General features: G+C 33.4%; 1 protein-coding gene and 1 pseudogene across 3 annotated transcripts in view; one reads left to right on the top strand and one right to left on the bottom strand.

Annotated features, from left to right (window-relative positions):
- Slc4a10 (solute carrier family 4 member 10) overlaps positions 1–17,343 on the top strand; it is a 213,435-nt gene that overhangs the window by 51,554 nt on the left and 144,538 nt on the right. The window lies entirely within an intron of this gene.
- LOC114094771 (conserved oligomeric Golgi complex subunit 6 pseudogene) lies at positions 15,302–16,974 on the bottom strand (annotated as a pseudogene).

The raw sequence follows: 17,343 nt of genomic DNA, 5'->3' as shown, positions 1-17,343 counted from the left end.
ATCATGGAGTTTTAGTATGATGTATATCACTATACCATGAAATTTTATTTTTATTACTTTTCAGAACAAGAAAATAAGGGAGAAGTAGACTCTGAATGCTGTGCTTTTTTGGCACAGTGTATGTAGATTTTTTTCTTGCTATTTAATTAGATAGTAAAACATTTTGTTATATAATGAAACTATTGATATGCTAGAATAAAATAGATATTGCCATAATCAGAGTAAATATTCATAAAAACCTCTGTGACTCAGAAGGTATCAATCAGAATAAATTAGAAAGTTAAAGTGGAATATGATATCAGCAGAATTTCCTTACAAAGTTAAAAATGACAGTGAAGCTGCAACCAACGTACATTTCTGAATGGATGATTTGTTAACAAAGTTTGAAAAATGGTGCTGTTTGTGAGTAGTGAAATCTTGTTTGATTACAGCAGCAGAGGAAATGTGCCAAGAGAAAACAAATTGGTTCAATACTACTAGTTTTTGGTGACAAAAGCTGTTTGAAGAATTGGGGATACTTGAAGCAATACAGATAATCAATTAAAAAAATACAGAGGATTGATGTCAGTAAGATGGCAGAGTACGAAGTCATGAACCCTCCTCCTCTCTTCCATAGACATACCATTTGGGAACAAGTCACAGAAAAATTTCCTTTGTGAGAAATCTAGTAACAAAATACAAAAAGTGAAGAAAAATGAAGAAACATGAAAATACATTCTATTCAAAGGAATGAAATGAATCTCTAGAAAATGAGCCTAATGAAATGGATGGAGATACACACACACATACACACACACACATTCACACACACACAATATAATGATATATATGGTAGCTATATATCTATATATGTGATGTACCTCATGGAAAATTCAAAGTAACTGTCATAAAGATATTATCTGAGGTTAGAGAAACATTACCGAAACAAAGTGAGAATTTCACAAAGAGAAAGAAAATACTGAAAAGTCGCTGGGCATGGTGGCTCACACCTGTAATTCCAGCTACACAACAGGCTGAGGCAGGAGGATTGCAATTTTGAGATCCTTTCTCAAAATTGAAAATAAAAAGGGCTGGTGGTGTAGCTCAGTGGTAGAGGTTTAATCTCTAGTACTGGGGAAAAGAAAAGATTTTTGTATCAAGACAAATTATAACACAATTGTTAAACATTAAGGTTAAAGAGAGAATTGAAAAGTAGCAAAAGAAGATCAAAGCTGTTAGGTACAAGGGAACCTTTACAAGATGAAAAGCAGATTTCTTAGCAGAAACCTTGCAGACCAGAAGCAGGTAGGATGCTATATTCAAAGTCCTGAAAGAAAAAGTTGCCAATCAAGAACAATGTGCCTAATAAAACTATTCTTTAATAATGAAGAGAAAATATTTCACCAACTAACAAAAGTAGAAAATGTTCATCACCATAAGATCCTCCTATAAGAACTACTAAAGGAAGGGTTTCAACATGAAACAAATAGTAACATGATAACATAAGAAACTATAAAAATTGCCAATATAGGTAAATATATAGAAAAATACAGAATGATAAAACTGTAAGAATGGTGAGTAAATCTTTGTAATTCTAGTAAAAATGTTAAAAGTAGTAAAAATACTTTTAATAGGTAGAAATATGTTAATAGATACACTACATAAATAGATCAAAGTTGTGATACAATACCATAAAATAAGAGTGGGAGGGAGAATTCAGAATTGTTTTTATTTGATTGAGCCTAAGTTTTTATGAGAATAAAATAGGCTCTTTTAACTATAAGATCTTATATTTTATAAAATTTCTAAGCCCCATAGTAGTCACCAAAAATACCTACAGGGTTTACATAAAAGGAAAAGAGAAAAGAATCAAGGAATATAAGCATACAAAAAAATCAAAGCATAAAGGAAGACAGTAGGAGAGGAAAATAAACCAAATAACTAAAAGAACACAATTAACAAAATGGCAACAGTACATTCTTCTCTGTCAAAAACTCCCTTAAAATTAAAGGCATGTAACTGCTCCCCACCCCAATCAAAAGACAAGAGTGGCTGAATGGATGAAAAAATATGACTGAACTATTTGCTGTCTAAAAGAAGCTCATTTGAGATTTAAGGATACATAAACTGAAAGTGTAGGATGGAAAACTATTCCATGAATATGTAAAGAAAGGACAGAGGTGGCTGCACTTGTGTCCAACAAAACACCTAAGTTAAAACTATTGTAAGAGCTCCCCCCAAAGACATTTTATAATGGAAAAAGTATAAATTCACCAGAATAATTATAATAATTGATATAGTAGGCATAGGCATCATAATTATAAATATTTATATACTCAGCATTAGAACACATGAATAAATAAAGCAAATATCAGTAGAACTGAAAATAGAAATAGCAATACAATAATAGTAGGAGGCTTTAATATCCCACTTTCAGTGATGGTAAAACATCTAAAAGTAAGATCAAAAGGAAATAGCAGTTGAAGAACACTCTAGGCAAAATGAACCTAATAGACATATACAGAACATTCAACTTAATAGGAGCAGAATACACATTCGTCTCAAGGAAGCCAGAATATTCTACAGAATCTTAGACCCCAAAACCAGTTTTATGGAAGTTAAAGAGATCAAAATCAGACCAAATAATTTTTATGACCACAATAGGATGGAACTAGAAACCAATAGCAGTATAAATACTGAAACAATTACAAGTGTATTACAATGTGGATATTAAACAAAAAATTCTTGAACAACCAATAGGTCAAAAAAGGTATCAAAAAGGAACTTAGAAAATATCTTGAGACATGGAAATGAGAATACTACTTACTCAAACTTGTGAAATTCCGCAACAGAGAAGAGTATAGTATAAATGTCTACATTAAAAAAAATAACACAGGGTAAGTTGGCTCATGCCTATAATCCCAGCAGCATGAAAGGCTGAGGCAGGAAGATTACAAGTTCAAAGCCAGCCTCTGTAACTTAGTGAGACCCTGTTTCAAAATAATGATAATAATAATAATAATAATAATAATAATAATAATAATAACGACGACGACGACAATGTCGTCGTCTTCTAGGGATGTGGCTCAATGGTTAAGCAGCCCTAGGTTCAATCCCCAGTACCAAAAACTAAAAACCAGAATGAGCTCAAATAAACTTTACATTTGAAGGAACTAGAAGAAGAACAAACAAGGCCAAAAGTTAGCAGAAGAAAAGATACTTTGTATGTCATGGTAGAGTAGTATTTACTCCTGTGGTGAAAGGTTTATCCCTGGGATGGATTCTATATATGTAAATCAATGAGTGTGACATACCATATTCATGGATCTAGGACAAAAGAATCAAGACAAAATTCAGAATTAAGACAAAAATGGTATGATTATTTAACTAGATGCAGAAAAAGCAGTTGACAAAATTCAACATCCTTTTTATAAAAAGAAAATACTCTCAACAAATTAGTTATTGAAGAATGTGCCTAAAGACTAAAAAGAACATATCTGATAAACCCACAGTTTATCTCATACTCCATGATGAAAAGTTGAAAGATTTTCATCTAAGATCAGAAACTAGACAAAGATGACTACTCTTGTTGCTTCTATTCAATCAAGTACTGAAAGTCCTATGCAGAGCAAGTAGGCAAGAGAAAGGGGACAAAAATCACCCAAATTGAAGAAGAAGAATTAAGATTTTGTATGTAAACCTGTAAAGACTCTACCAAAAAAAACCTCTCAGAACAAATAAATAAATTTAGTCAAGTTATGGAATAAAGATTAATATATAAAAATCCATAGTGTTCCTATTCACTAACAATGTTTAAAACCGTGTCTGAAAAAGAAAACAATCTCATTTATAATGGTATAAAAGTACTTAAAATGGATCTAACCAAGAGGTGAAAGATCTGTGGGAATGATAAAATGTTGACAAATTAAATTAAAGATAACACAAATGGAAATATAATTTATGTTCATGGATTAGAAGAATTAATATTATAAAAATGTCCATATTATCAAAATTACCTATAGATTCAATGTAATCTCTATTGAAATTCAAATATTATTCACAGAAATAGAAAAAATAATCCTAAAATTCACATAGAACCACCTGGAATAGCCAAATCCTTCTTGAGCATGATGAACAAAGCTGGAGACATCACATTACCTGATTTCAAAATATACCAAAAACCTATAGTAATCAAAACAGTACAGTACCAGCATAGAAACAGATACATAGACCAATGGAACAGAATAGAGCCATGAAGAAAAGCCACAGTTTAGTTTAATGGTCAGTTGATCATCAAAAAAAGTGCCAAAAAATACATAATATAGAAAAGACAGTCTTTTCAATAAAAATCAGTTATCTACATGAGGAAGAATGAAATTGGACCTATAAACATCAACTCAAAGTAGATTAAAGACTTAAAACTAAGACCTGCAAGTATGAAACTAGAAGAAAACACAGGAAAAGCTTCACAATGTGGTCTTGGCAGTGATTTCGTGGATATAAACCCAACAGCAGTCAATAAAAGCAAAAACAAGTGAGACTCCATGAAACTAAGAACTTTCTGCACTGCAAAGGAAATAATAACCATAATTTAAAGGCAACTTATGAAATGAAAGTGAATATTTGCAAACCGTATATATGACAAGGGGTTAATTTCCAAAATATGTAAAGAACTCCTACAATTAACTAGCAAAAAACTAATAATATAAGCTAAATATAGATAGATATTTCTTCAAAGAAGACAAACAAATGGCACATGGGGATAAGTGAACATGCCCAACATCACTGATCATCAAAACTTAACAAAATTATATTGAAGATACCAAAGTTTGAAATTTTATTGTTATTATTTTGGCACAGGGACTGAACACAGGGATGATTTACTGCTGAACAACATCTCAAGCCCTTTCTATATTTTTAAATTTTGAAATGGGCCTTGCTAAGTTACTAAGGCTGCCATGAACTTGTGATCCCCCTGCCTCAGCCTCCTGAGTCACTATTGAAACAGGCATGTGCCATCATGCTCAGCTGGAATTTTGAAATTTTAGTTAATATCAGGACTTGTTCATAAGCTATGGTTATATAGATTCCATGTGTCTTTAGGTAAACACTATAGACTTAGATTGTAAGAATGAAGATACATATTAGGCAGTTGCAATCTATTCTCAAATTGTATAATTGTGTGTGTGTGTGTGTGTGTGTGTGTGTATGTATGTATATATATAAATTTAAGTATAGCTCATTATAATAAAGAATATGCAAATTTTCAATAGAAGCAGAAAGTGGATTCTGCTAGGAGAAACAAACATTGGGTTCACAAAGATAGGGGTGTGCTTTGAAGGATGAATAGGAGTTCTAAAGTCAAAGAATAAAGGATCTTTTATATTCTGGGAATGGCAAATGTGATTTGGCTAAATCAGAGATTGTGTGGGAGCACATAAAATGTGACTGGTGATGAAGTTTAAATTTTTGCATGAGTTAGGTCAGATAATGGAGAATGGATTAATTTTGTAGTTATTCAATGAGGCAAGTTCCATTATTATTTTCATTTTACAAAGGAATAAACTAAAGCACAGGCAATTAAACAGCTTGCCCAGATCAAATGACTAATAACTATTAGGACACAGATTCAAATCCACAAGGAGACTTGGCCAAATTTACTTACTTTTTCATGACTAGTTTTAAAATGTTGACACTGTCCTATTATTAAGCAATAAGGCATTTAAATTAAGTTAGTACCCATACCATAATAGTTTTCCAAATAATTTTGTTTGAGTTTGAAATGTTTTATAGTTATCAAATTCCCACTGGACTGGAATTCATTCCCTCAATAGGAAAGACACTGTTCATTGGAGTCTGGTTTTTATTACAGCCTAATGTTCTTATTTTAAATTCTCTGCTGCACTACAAATTAATAATTTATTTAGTATTGTTGATATAGGGTCAACTGATGGTATAGTTCTAAGTGGTATTTGGTGAGCAGATAATAAGTAGTGGTGTTACATAAAAATCTTTTAAAATTGTACATTTTGCCTGCCAAACACATTGGACATTTGAAGATGAAAATTAAGGAGGATATCATTGGACATTTTAAAAAGGAATAGCCAGCAGTAAATTTCAATTATTTATTGAGCCATCTTTAATGGCTATTTACATTTCATAATAAACTGTTCTATTTTCCTATGGGTATTCTGGTAATAATAATTAAATAAGATAATAAAAGCCTTTAATAATGAAATTCACTTTTATTCCTAAAATTAACTCTCAGATGAATGATACACCATATACTATGGTTCTTCCTTTAATTATTTCATATAATTTGTGTATGTGACTCACATAAATTCATTTTGCTCTGCTTATTGCTATTCTCTACCTATCAAAGACACAGTAGTATTTGGGTATGGGGTATTTGCTTTTTAATGTGACATATGCCATAATCTCTGTAAATGAGAACTCTGTGTGTGTGTGTTTCTGAATATGTAACATTTCCTATCAGTCAGCATTTCAGAAATATAATAGATGAAAAGAAATTCCTTTTTGTTACATTAAATATAATCCTAGAAATATTAAAAGGGAATTTTAGAGTAAAGAAATTGTTCCATTAATCCTTTAATATTTTTATTGGAAAACATTCAATACTTTGAAGACAAACCACTTAGCGACCAAAGATTCTTAATATCTAGTATATAGGTTTATATTAACACTATACTCTTTGTTGAGTTTTCTAGACATCCAAGACTTAAGTGTATTCATTCTTTAGTTATGCAGTTTAAAATGTGGAAGTAGTACTGTGAAGGGAACATTGTAAAGTATGTCAACTTAGTCCATTTCTTGGCTGCTAATCCCCTAGAGGTATCCTGAAAGCTTGTCAACTGTGTAGGACACACAGCCTCTACAGGGTATCTTCTTTCTACAGAGTCCTCTAATAAAATGACCAGTCTATTTGAATTTTTTGGGGGAATTCATCAGCTTTTATCAATAATTATTTAAGTGATAATCAGATAATGAGGCTAGCTGTAAAGACACTGAGCCAAGTTTGTGTTTTGTGCTCTTCCTTCCCTAAGGAGGGTTAGGTATTAGTGTTGTCATTGAGACACTTAAGTTCTAGACATTATTGGGGGAAAAATTACTGTGGCCACTTCACCTATTTATATTCACATTAAATACAGCAATTGTTTTAAATACTGGTAATAATGAACAAGTATTAAATAATTAAAAATGGTGATATTCTTGATTTTGGAGGGGCTAGTATACACCCATAATTTTAGCAGTACTAAAATCACTGGAACCTTAATAAAATTAATTCCTTTCAGGTGTCCAGTATTCTGAGATTGAAATGTTCTCTTTTATATTTTCGCCCAGTGAATGAAATTGTTTGCTCCTCTATTTGTTTTTAAAAATTTATTTTTTAAATTAACAGAGAAGATTGTATGTAATTGCTATGTACAACATGGTACTTTGAAGAGTATATACATTGTTGAATAACTAAATCTGGATGAAATCATATGCTTTACCTCACATAGGTTTTGTTTTAGTTTTGGTACTGAGATTGAAACCAGGTGCACTTAACCACTGAACAACATACATCCCCAGCCTTTTTTATTTTTTATTTTGAGGCAGGGTCTTGCTAAGTTGCCCGGGCTGTCCTCAAAGTTGTCATCCTTTTTGCCTTAGCCTCCTGGGTTCTTGGGATTACAGGCATGTGACACTGCATCAGGCCAGGTAGATTACTTTTGGGTGAGGGCACTTAACATGTGCTTCTCAGTATTTTTCAAAATACAATACATTGTTATTAACTACAGTTACCATGTTGTACAATGATTCTCTTGAACTTGCTCTTCCTATCTAAGTGAAGTTTTCTATTCTATTACCATCACCCCAGGCCCCCTCTGCCTCCATCCCCTGGTGACCAGCATTCCACGCTTGGTTTATGTGTTTCCTCCCTCATCCCATCTTCCCTCTTTCCTGGCTCCCTAGGTGTTCCTACTGTCCATGGTCCAACCACTGAAAACATGATGGAAGAAACAGATTCTCTTAGCTTCGCTCCTCTGGCGTTTCTACCCCTTAATGAGTTTCAGGTGGGAATATAATAAAGGAAGCCAAAATGATTGAAATCATGATGAGAAGAACGTAAAATTTTAATTTTATGCTGATAAAATAAGCTTTCATCTGGCCTCTGGGGAGAGAATATTATGAGTGTTCTTTTTTTTTTTTTATTACTTTCAAACTTTCTAAATTACCTTAGAAATACCTTGTAAAAACACTACAGGCTTCTTAGCAAAAGGATTTTTTTAAAAAAATCTTATTTTTCTTTCTGTAACAGTTTGTGGTTGGGATAAATTACTGATTTCAGTAGATAACTCTATAGTAAGAAAGCATTTTTTGATGAATCCAAAGCTATAGTGCCACACTGCCAATGAAATTAGTCATAATATTGATCATGAAAACAAAAGACCTATTTACAAAGTTTGAGACATTGTTTAAATGTGAATTCCTTATTTCTCTCATATTGTCTCATTGATCTTTCTCTTTAGGTTTCTTAATCTTCTTTCTATCTAATTATTAAGTACTTTGAATTGCCAGATATAGTAACCCTCTGTCCTCAGCCCCAAATTCCCTGTGGCTTTTAAAACTTCTGACAGTGCCTTTCTTTTTAGATCACTCTTTTCTTTCATCTTTCTTGCCTAGGCTTCCTATCTTCTCACACCATGTTCCCTGCTGTTTTTTTTTTTTTTTCTATTTTATTCCACTGATTTTTCTACCCTTTCTGAAATTTTTAGATTTTTTTTGAAATAAAAATAACTTTATTATTATAAAAATTATTAAAATAATATAAACAATTAGAAATCTTCAAGATGGGGCTGGCATTGTGGCTCAGTGGTAGTGCGCTTGCCTAGGACATGTGAGGCACTGGGTTTGATTCTTAGCACCGCATATAAATAAATAAAATAAAGGTCCATCAACAACTTAAAAAATATATATAAAATTTAAAAAATCTCCAAATTGTATACAAAAGCATAAAGAAAGCAAACAAAGCAACCTCAGAAATGCAAACAAACCACTCAGAAATTATTACTATAAATATTCTGAAAAAGAATAATAGGATTAATATTATGAATAGAACATTAATTTAATCATGTGTCATAAACAATTATAACTAGACTATATATAAATGGAATTATGGTACATGTTTGACCTTTTAAATGGCTCTTTTTTCAACTAAAAAAATCAGGATATTTTCATGTTAGTAATGTAGATGTCATCATTTGAGTTGCTGCAGAACATGTCATTGCATGGTTGTACTTTGATTTTTATTTAATCAATCCCTTATTAATGCACATTTTGTTTATTTCTCACTTTTCTCTTAACAAAACTCCTACAAATATTGTTGTATATATATTCTGTGCACTTGATGATCTTACAGATGTAAATTCTCTTCCAAATGTTTTAAAGCTGAAAATTTGATATATGTTTTTATATCATTTTTCAGAATAATTGCACCTTTACACATTCCTATTAACATAGTGAGAGGTTCTATTTATTTCTTTAAACTTTTGACAACTCTCTTTTAAACATTGGTTTTTCTCCACACTTGTCTTTGTTTTTTAAAATTATTCTTCTTCATGTTGTCCCTGGATATTCACTTCTGGAATGCTATTTTCACCCATAAGTGCTGTGGGTACCTGTATTGGCAAAACTAAATTGCCCCAGGTGTATTCTGTAGCCCTTCATTGGATACAGCTAAGGTAGATACGCTAAAGAATTCAACATGATTGCAGTAGAGGTAATAAAATAATAAAATATTAGTTGAGGAAAATGCTAAAGAAATACTTAGAAAGAACATGACTACTAAAAGTATTTGAAAATCTGTTAGATGGAAGATTGTATATACTTTCAATTTTGTTAAATAGAAATAGTAGAATTCCATGTTAGAAAAAAAATGATTGAGTTGTTTTAATTGTCAATAATGGAAAAGGGCTACTTAGCAATATTTGGTTTTAGAAATGCTGAGTTAACTTCTTCAACCTCAGTTTATTTCATGTTAAAATGAGAGGTTTCAGATGGGGTAGAGAGAGAAGATGGGAGGGGAGGGGAGGGGGGATAGTGGAGGATAGGAAAGGTAGCAGAATACAACAGTTACTAATAGGGCATTATGTAAAAATGTGGATGTGTAACCGATGTGATTCTGCAATCTGTATTTGGGGTAAAATTGGGAGTTCATAACCAACTTGAATCTAATGTATGAAATATGATATGTCAAGAGCTTTGTAATGTTTTGAACAACCAATAAAAAAATAAATAAAAAAAAATAAAAATAAAATGAGAGGTTTCTACCAGTGATTTCTAAAGCATTCCCCAGCTCTAAATTCTATGAACTTCTAGTGTATACTTTAGAACATAAGTTCCTTTTTCTTTTTTTGAGGAATGACCTCCAGGCGATGAATTTCCCTCTTAAAACTGCTTTCATTGTGTCCCATAGATTCCGATATGTTGTGTCTGTATTTTCATTTATCTCTAAGAATTTTTTGATTTCCTCCTTTATGTCTTCTGTAACCCATTGATCATTCAGTAACATATTGTTCATTTTCCATGTGATGTAGAATTTTTCCTTCCTTCTTTTATCATTGATTTCCAGTTTCATTCCATTATGATCAGATAAAATGCATGGTATTATCTCCACCCCTTTATATTTACTGAGGGTTGCCCTATGGCATAATATATGGTCTATTTTTGAGAAGGATCCATGTGCTGCTGAGAAAAAAGTATATCCACTTGATGATGGTTGATATATTCTATATATGTCAGTTAAGTCTAGGTTATTGATTGTGATATTGAGTTCTATAGTTTCTTTATTCAACTTTTGTTTGGAGGATCTGTCCAATGGTAAGAGAGGTGTATTGAAGTCACCCATAATTATTGTGTTATGGTCTATTTGATTCTTGAACTTGAGGAGAATTTGTTTTATGAACGTCGCAGCACCATTATTTGGTGCATAAATATTGATGATTGTTATGTCTTGTTGGTGAATGGTTCCTTTTAACAGTATATAATGTCCTTCCTTATCCCTTTTGATTAACTTAGTCTTGAAGTCGATTTTATTCGATATGAGGATGGCCACCCCTGCTTGCTTATGAGGACCGTGTGCGTGGTATATTTTTTCCCAACCTTTCACCTTCATCCTGTGTATGTCTTTTCCAATCAGATGTGTCTCCTGGAGGCAGCATATTGTTGCATTTGTTTTTTTAATCCATGTTACCAGCCTATGTCGCTTTATTGGAGAGTTTAGGCCATTAACGTTTAGAATTACTATTGATAGATGGTTTGTACTTCCAGCCATGTTTGATTATTTATTTTTTTTAAAATTTAGTTTGTTTTTCCATGATTAGCTTCCCCCCCCCCCTCTGTCTTTACTGAGGCACTTCCCACTGATGGTTTTGGTTATTGTTTTTCATTTCTTCCTCGTGTAGTGTTTTGCTCAAGATGCTTTGCAATGCTGGTTTTCTGGCTGCAAATTCTTTTAACTTTTGTTTATCATGAAAGATTTTTATTTCGTTGTCGTACCTGAAGCTTAATTTTTCTGGATACAAAATTCTTGGTTGGCATCCATTGTCTTTCAGTGTTTGAAATACGTTGTTCCAGGATCTTCTCGCTTTCAGCGTCTGTGATGAAAAATCCGTTGTTAACCTTATTGGTTTACCCCTGAATGTAATCTGCCTCCTTTCTCTTGTAGCTTTTAATATTTTCTCTTTGTTCTGTATATTGGATATCTTCATAACAATGTGTCTTGGCATTGGTCTACTGTGATTTTGTATGCTCCGTGTCCTGTATGCATCTACAATTTGTATATCCGTTTCCTTTTTAATTTCTGGAAAGTTTTCTATAATTATTTCATTCAGCAGGTTGCTCATTCCCTTGGGGGGGGAAGGAGGGGGGATAGTAGAGGATAGGAAAGGTAGTAGAATACAACAGTTACTAATATGGCATTATGTATAAATGTGGATGTGTAACCGATGTGATTCTGCAATCTGTATTTGGGGTAAAAATGGGAGTTCATAACCCACTTGAATCTAATGTATGAAATATGATATGTCAAGAGCTTTGTAATGTTTTGAACAACCAATAAAAAAATAAGTTCCTAATTAGCTTTGTTTAAAGATGAAATGCTTAAAGCTTTTTAGTTTTCACGTGCACTGACAATAGAAGTTTATTACTTTTAAAATTAGAAAGGATTCCTTACTCTATATAGATGAAGGTGTTCAAAATGTTATATAAATTGTTTATGCCTTGTAAAATCCACAGAGAGCAGTTTTATACCTTTCATGAGGAAAAAAGCAGTTCAAATTAAAGTAGATATGAAAAAAAATGCCATCAAATTTGACTTGCTAATTTTACTAGAGTATGTTAGTCTTATCATCTTGAGATACAAAATTTGTTCATATTTGGTTCACATTTAAATTTATTTATTTATTTATTTTTGTGGTACTGGGGATTGAACCCAGGGCCTTGTACATGTGAGGTAAGTGCACTACCAACTGAGCTATATTCCCAGCCCTTGGTTCACACTTAAAGTACAATAACTCAGAGGTTGTGCCTTTCTCTAGAAGTATGGTATTCCTCCTCGGATTCTCCTCCCAAGGGTCTCTAGATTTACTTTAGTCTAAAGGGTTGGATAAGTTTATGATATATAACCCGTTTGGTGAGAAGAATGGAATTTCAGATCCATTAATTTAGCCATTCTTGAAACTCTGTTGGGTGACTGTTGTTAGTGCCAGACACTGTTCCAGATACTAGAAATAGAGCAGTGAACAAAAGAGATAAAAATTTGAAGATCATGTACTAGATATGGCTCTCAAGTTTAACCTAAATATATACTTACTAATGGATAGTCTAGCCAATTAACTTTGTTTCTTCTACTGTCAGGTAGAAGTCTGGTATCATCTAGAGCAGTGGAAATGATACAAGTTGCCACTAGAGTTATGTGCCTGCCTGCCATCATACATATAAGGCCATGTCCACTAAAACTGTTGCTTCTTCTATAGCTTATCTATCTAGTGTTCCTACACAGCCCCATAACCTCTCCCTCTGCATATACAAAGCAAAATCTGCCTTGAGTCTTAAGTGTCATACTTCTCAATGACCCAAGTCTTTTATCTTCTTTATTTTAAGGCACACATACACATCCTCTCTCTACTCAAGGTAAATTCCTTAGTATCTAGGCCTTTGGCATTTATCACATGATGGACTTAGAACCAGTTATATGCACACACATCCACTTATGTGTGCATGTGCATACACATGCATACACACATGCACACAAGATAATGTAAAGGCTGCTACTGAGTTTGGGAAATTGCCAGCCCTTTCTCTCTACCTTGGTGTTTGTTCTTGATGGGAGCTGCTGGTGGAGGGTTATTATCAATCCTGCCTGCCTTCTTCATTTAGGGAACTATACTGCTTTAGAAGTTCAATCCCCAGCACCAAAAAAAATATTAGGGTTTAGTTTCCCTTCTTCCTAAAATACTCTTTGGGGCCTATGTAAATTAGAGGATGAAAATAGATGCAGGAGTGAATATGACCCCTAACTTCACTTTCAACATCGACCTTTTATCTCATGCTTTTGCCTTGTCCAAGGTTGTTATTTTACTCTCTTCATAAAACTACTCAAGCAATCCTTCTGAGAAAGTGAAGTCAAGCTTATTATAATGAAATGATCAGACTACTTTTGGGTACAGAAAAATTTCAATAACTTATAAAAAAGAGAAAATTTAGGAAGTTCCACCTGTATGTCCCCACAGGCACCAGGCAGCAATACTCTATAATCTCTGTTCCTTCTCTGCCCTCCCACCTCCCCAATATTTTTGATTTGTACCATTTGCTAATTTATGTGGCTATGTGCTTTCTTTGTGGCTAATTTCATACTGCTAAAGTGTTTTCACTGAGCACAGAGTTAGGAAGAGAGGTGCACACTGGTTCCGGTGAGCAGACATAAGACTAACACCAATATTGCCAGGGTTGTGTGTGGGAGAGCACTAGCCACTGTTTTCATCTACTATATTCTGTAAAAATCACTGAAAGATAAAAAAATCTCTTTTTATATTCATTTATTACGATTGATGTTTAAGGAAATAAAATTTCTGTGTACTTTCTGCCAAGAACCAGTGAAGGATGCAAATACAATATCTCTGTTTTGTATTCCTGCACCTCCCTTTATAAGTCATGCAATCTATTTTCACTTGCCAATACAGGTCCCATTTTCCTTCAAATCCTCTCTTCTGTGAACTATACTTTTTAAATATTTCAACCTACTGCAGCATAAAATGCTGTGAAAAAAATTTATATTGGTATGTCATCCAAGAAACACTTATTAAGATTTTAGTATGCTAGGTCCTGGGAATATAGACATATATACCTAATTATATAATGCCATTTAATTGAGATTTTGGAAAATTTATAAAGTTTATAAATTTTATATACTAAAACTTCACCACAGGCCCTATAGACTAGTGCTTAGACAAGGTGCTAAGAGAGGGTATACTGGCAGTTATGTTGGATATTGCTGGACATATCCATCACTTCCTAAAGTTTCCTCCTGTAGTATTATACTATTATTATTATTAGTGATCAGAACATAAGATCTAAGAAAAATTTAAGTAGCAATAGGCATTATGCTGTATAGCAAAGCTCCACAACCTATTTATTGGCAAGTTGCTTTTTTGAACCTGTTTCCTTATCTGTAAATGGAATCTACAGGAATTTTGTAAAAATTAAATGAGAAAATGTCAACAAACCATTTAACATAGTAGATGGTGCATTATAGGTTCCCCAAAGGGCTATATTCTTGTTGGGCTCTAAACCTTTATAGTTCCACATGACTTGGCATTTATTTATATTCTGCTTTCAATTTTGTCTCCTTTTTTTTTTTTTAGGTAAAGAAGCATTTATTAGGTCACATTTTATACTAATTCTTAAATTTTGACAAAATTTTTATATGCTGTTAATTTAGAATTATTCTTGTAAAAAATACTTCAAAACTCTCATACTACTTTTTCATTTATGTTCCAAAATAAAGGGGAAACTGCAGAGCTAGAGAGGTGGCTAACAAAGAATCTATATAAATCAGATCAGAGCAATACTAACTCAGTCCAATATGTTACTTATTTCCATGTTATTGAAACTGAAAGAAATTAATTGGGACCTACAAATTTACAATGTAAAGAAAATTCTGTCAAATCTCTAAGTAAAGATTTAATAGGCTAAAAAATAATTCAGGCTTCAATATTTTAGGGATGCAATATTTTGCTAACACAATCAAATAACATAACTAGGAGAGAAGTGTTTGTGGATGCTGCAGTGATCAGCATAGGAGGCTCTCTAGATCTCTGTGTTTATTGACTGCCTCACAGCAGTACATGCTTCACCACAGGCCCTACAGACTAGTGCTATAGACTGTTTTAGCATCTGTTCTTTCATTGTGGTACTTAGAACAAGGTTCAGCAGTGGCATTAACATATTTTCTGGCAGGTAAACTGAACCACTGTAGCCCTCAGTGACACAGAATCCAAGTTTGGCATATTGGCTAAAAAACCCTGTTTAGGTTTAGGGTGCTGAAAAGTGTTGTAGATATAATTCAAGCCTATTCTAGTTAAAACATAAGAGGCTTGCTCATTTATAAGTGTCTAAATTTACATCAGTCTGAAACTAACCTTTCCAGATGCTAGTTGTTTTGTATCTGCCAATGAATTCAAATAGAACTAATGTTGTCCTTATCAATAGGGCATCGACCATGGAAGTGACTGTATTATCTGTGCCTAAACTGCTGGCTGATACAAGCACATATCTGGCAGAGAGGATCCAAGACACATGATAAAACCTGCACAAAATTAGCTTTTGAGCATTAAAGGGTATGACCAAAGAAACATCCAAAACTTTATGTAGCAACTTGAGTGTCTGACTGAGTGCCCAATTTGGTGCAAAGTTCAGTGGTGAGAATTCAACCTTGTCCTTTAATTTACTGGTATGAAGACTAACATATTGAGAAATATTTCAATATTTCCTATTTGTCCAGCAAAGAGTAGTGCCAACAATGCAGTTGCACTATTTACAACAATGCCACTGGTAAAATTTCAGAAGATTGGAAATTTTATATACTAAAACTTCCCCAAGTTTAGCAAGTTTACTCAATTTGAACCTTTAAAGGCCTGCACACACCCCTTAGTGATATGTTCAGCAACTTCTTGAATATTTTCTTTAAAATTGTGTATTTACATGCTTTAAGAGAGATTCAAAGTATTTCATTTCAGAAGCAGTAAGTTGATGAACCCAAGCTAACAAATTTTCTGCATACCTCAAAGGGTCATGTGAGTGGATTTCAATAGATCTAGGTGTACCTCCTTGGTCCCCCTCCTTTAAGAACATCAGTAAACCCGTATACATCTGTACTTCCTCTGGCTATTCCAAATTCATCTAAGATATACCTGGCAGGCCTTCCATTGTCCTAGTTAATGCTAGAGGTGTTTCATATGATTTTTGTGTCAAGGTTCTTCATCATCAAGGTTCTTCATTTGAGTCCACTGATGAAGTCTTTCACAAGCCATTTCTTGAAACAAGGCCCTCTGTTCCATAATTTCTAAATCTGATGTTTGTTGATATGCAGGTAAACTTTGACATACTTATGAATGTTTTACTCTTTCCAATGCCTTGAAAACATCCTTCATAATAAGTCCTTCTCTGTTCCTTGAGTTATTTCAGCAGAAGTCATTTGGAACTTGTATAAGAAGGCGTCTGCAACTTGTGCTCTTATTTTTTAATTTGACTTCCATCCAGAAACTTAATGGTTTTACTATTAAATCTTGAGACTATTTCTTTGCTACCTGTAGATGACTTGTCATATCTTGACAAGAGTTGCTTATTGCTTCAACATCTTCATTTATGCTTCCAAGTTCTTCCTTTACTTTCTTGAAAATGCTTGTTGATGGCTAAACTTCTGCCTTTCATATCTCTGTAAATTTCTCCAAGTCTGCAAATTGTTTTCAAGAAACAAGGTTAAAAGTAATTGAGAGCTTTTAACATCTCCTTGTCCTCCTCCAACAGCATCTCTAGGATCTTATGCTGCTTGAGCCATAGTAGGCTGTTGGTCTATCCAGAGTCTCTTCCACCTGCCTTATTGGTGGGGCTATTGATAGCCCTGGATGCTGGCACTGTGACCTCTTTCCTGCTGCCCTCAGCTGTAACACTGTACATTCCAATCCTGAGGGCTTGCTGCCCCTCAGCCTAAGGCAGGAGTCATTGCTGGTAGTACAAGTTTTGCCTTTTGTATGCCATTTCTGGAATCCTCAGCTTGTATCTTTACACAGGTTCTTACTC

The sequence above is a fragment of the Marmota flaviventris genome, chromosome 11 (genome assembly GCF_047511675.1).
Source record: "Marmota flaviventris isolate mMarFla1 chromosome 11, mMarFla1.hap1, whole genome shotgun sequence".
Taxonomy (NCBI): Eukaryota; Metazoa; Chordata; class Mammalia; order Rodentia; family Sciuridae; genus Marmota; species Marmota flaviventris.
The sequence above is the reverse complement of the archived record's forward strand: the minus strand, read 5'-3'. Positions and strand labels throughout refer to the sequence as shown.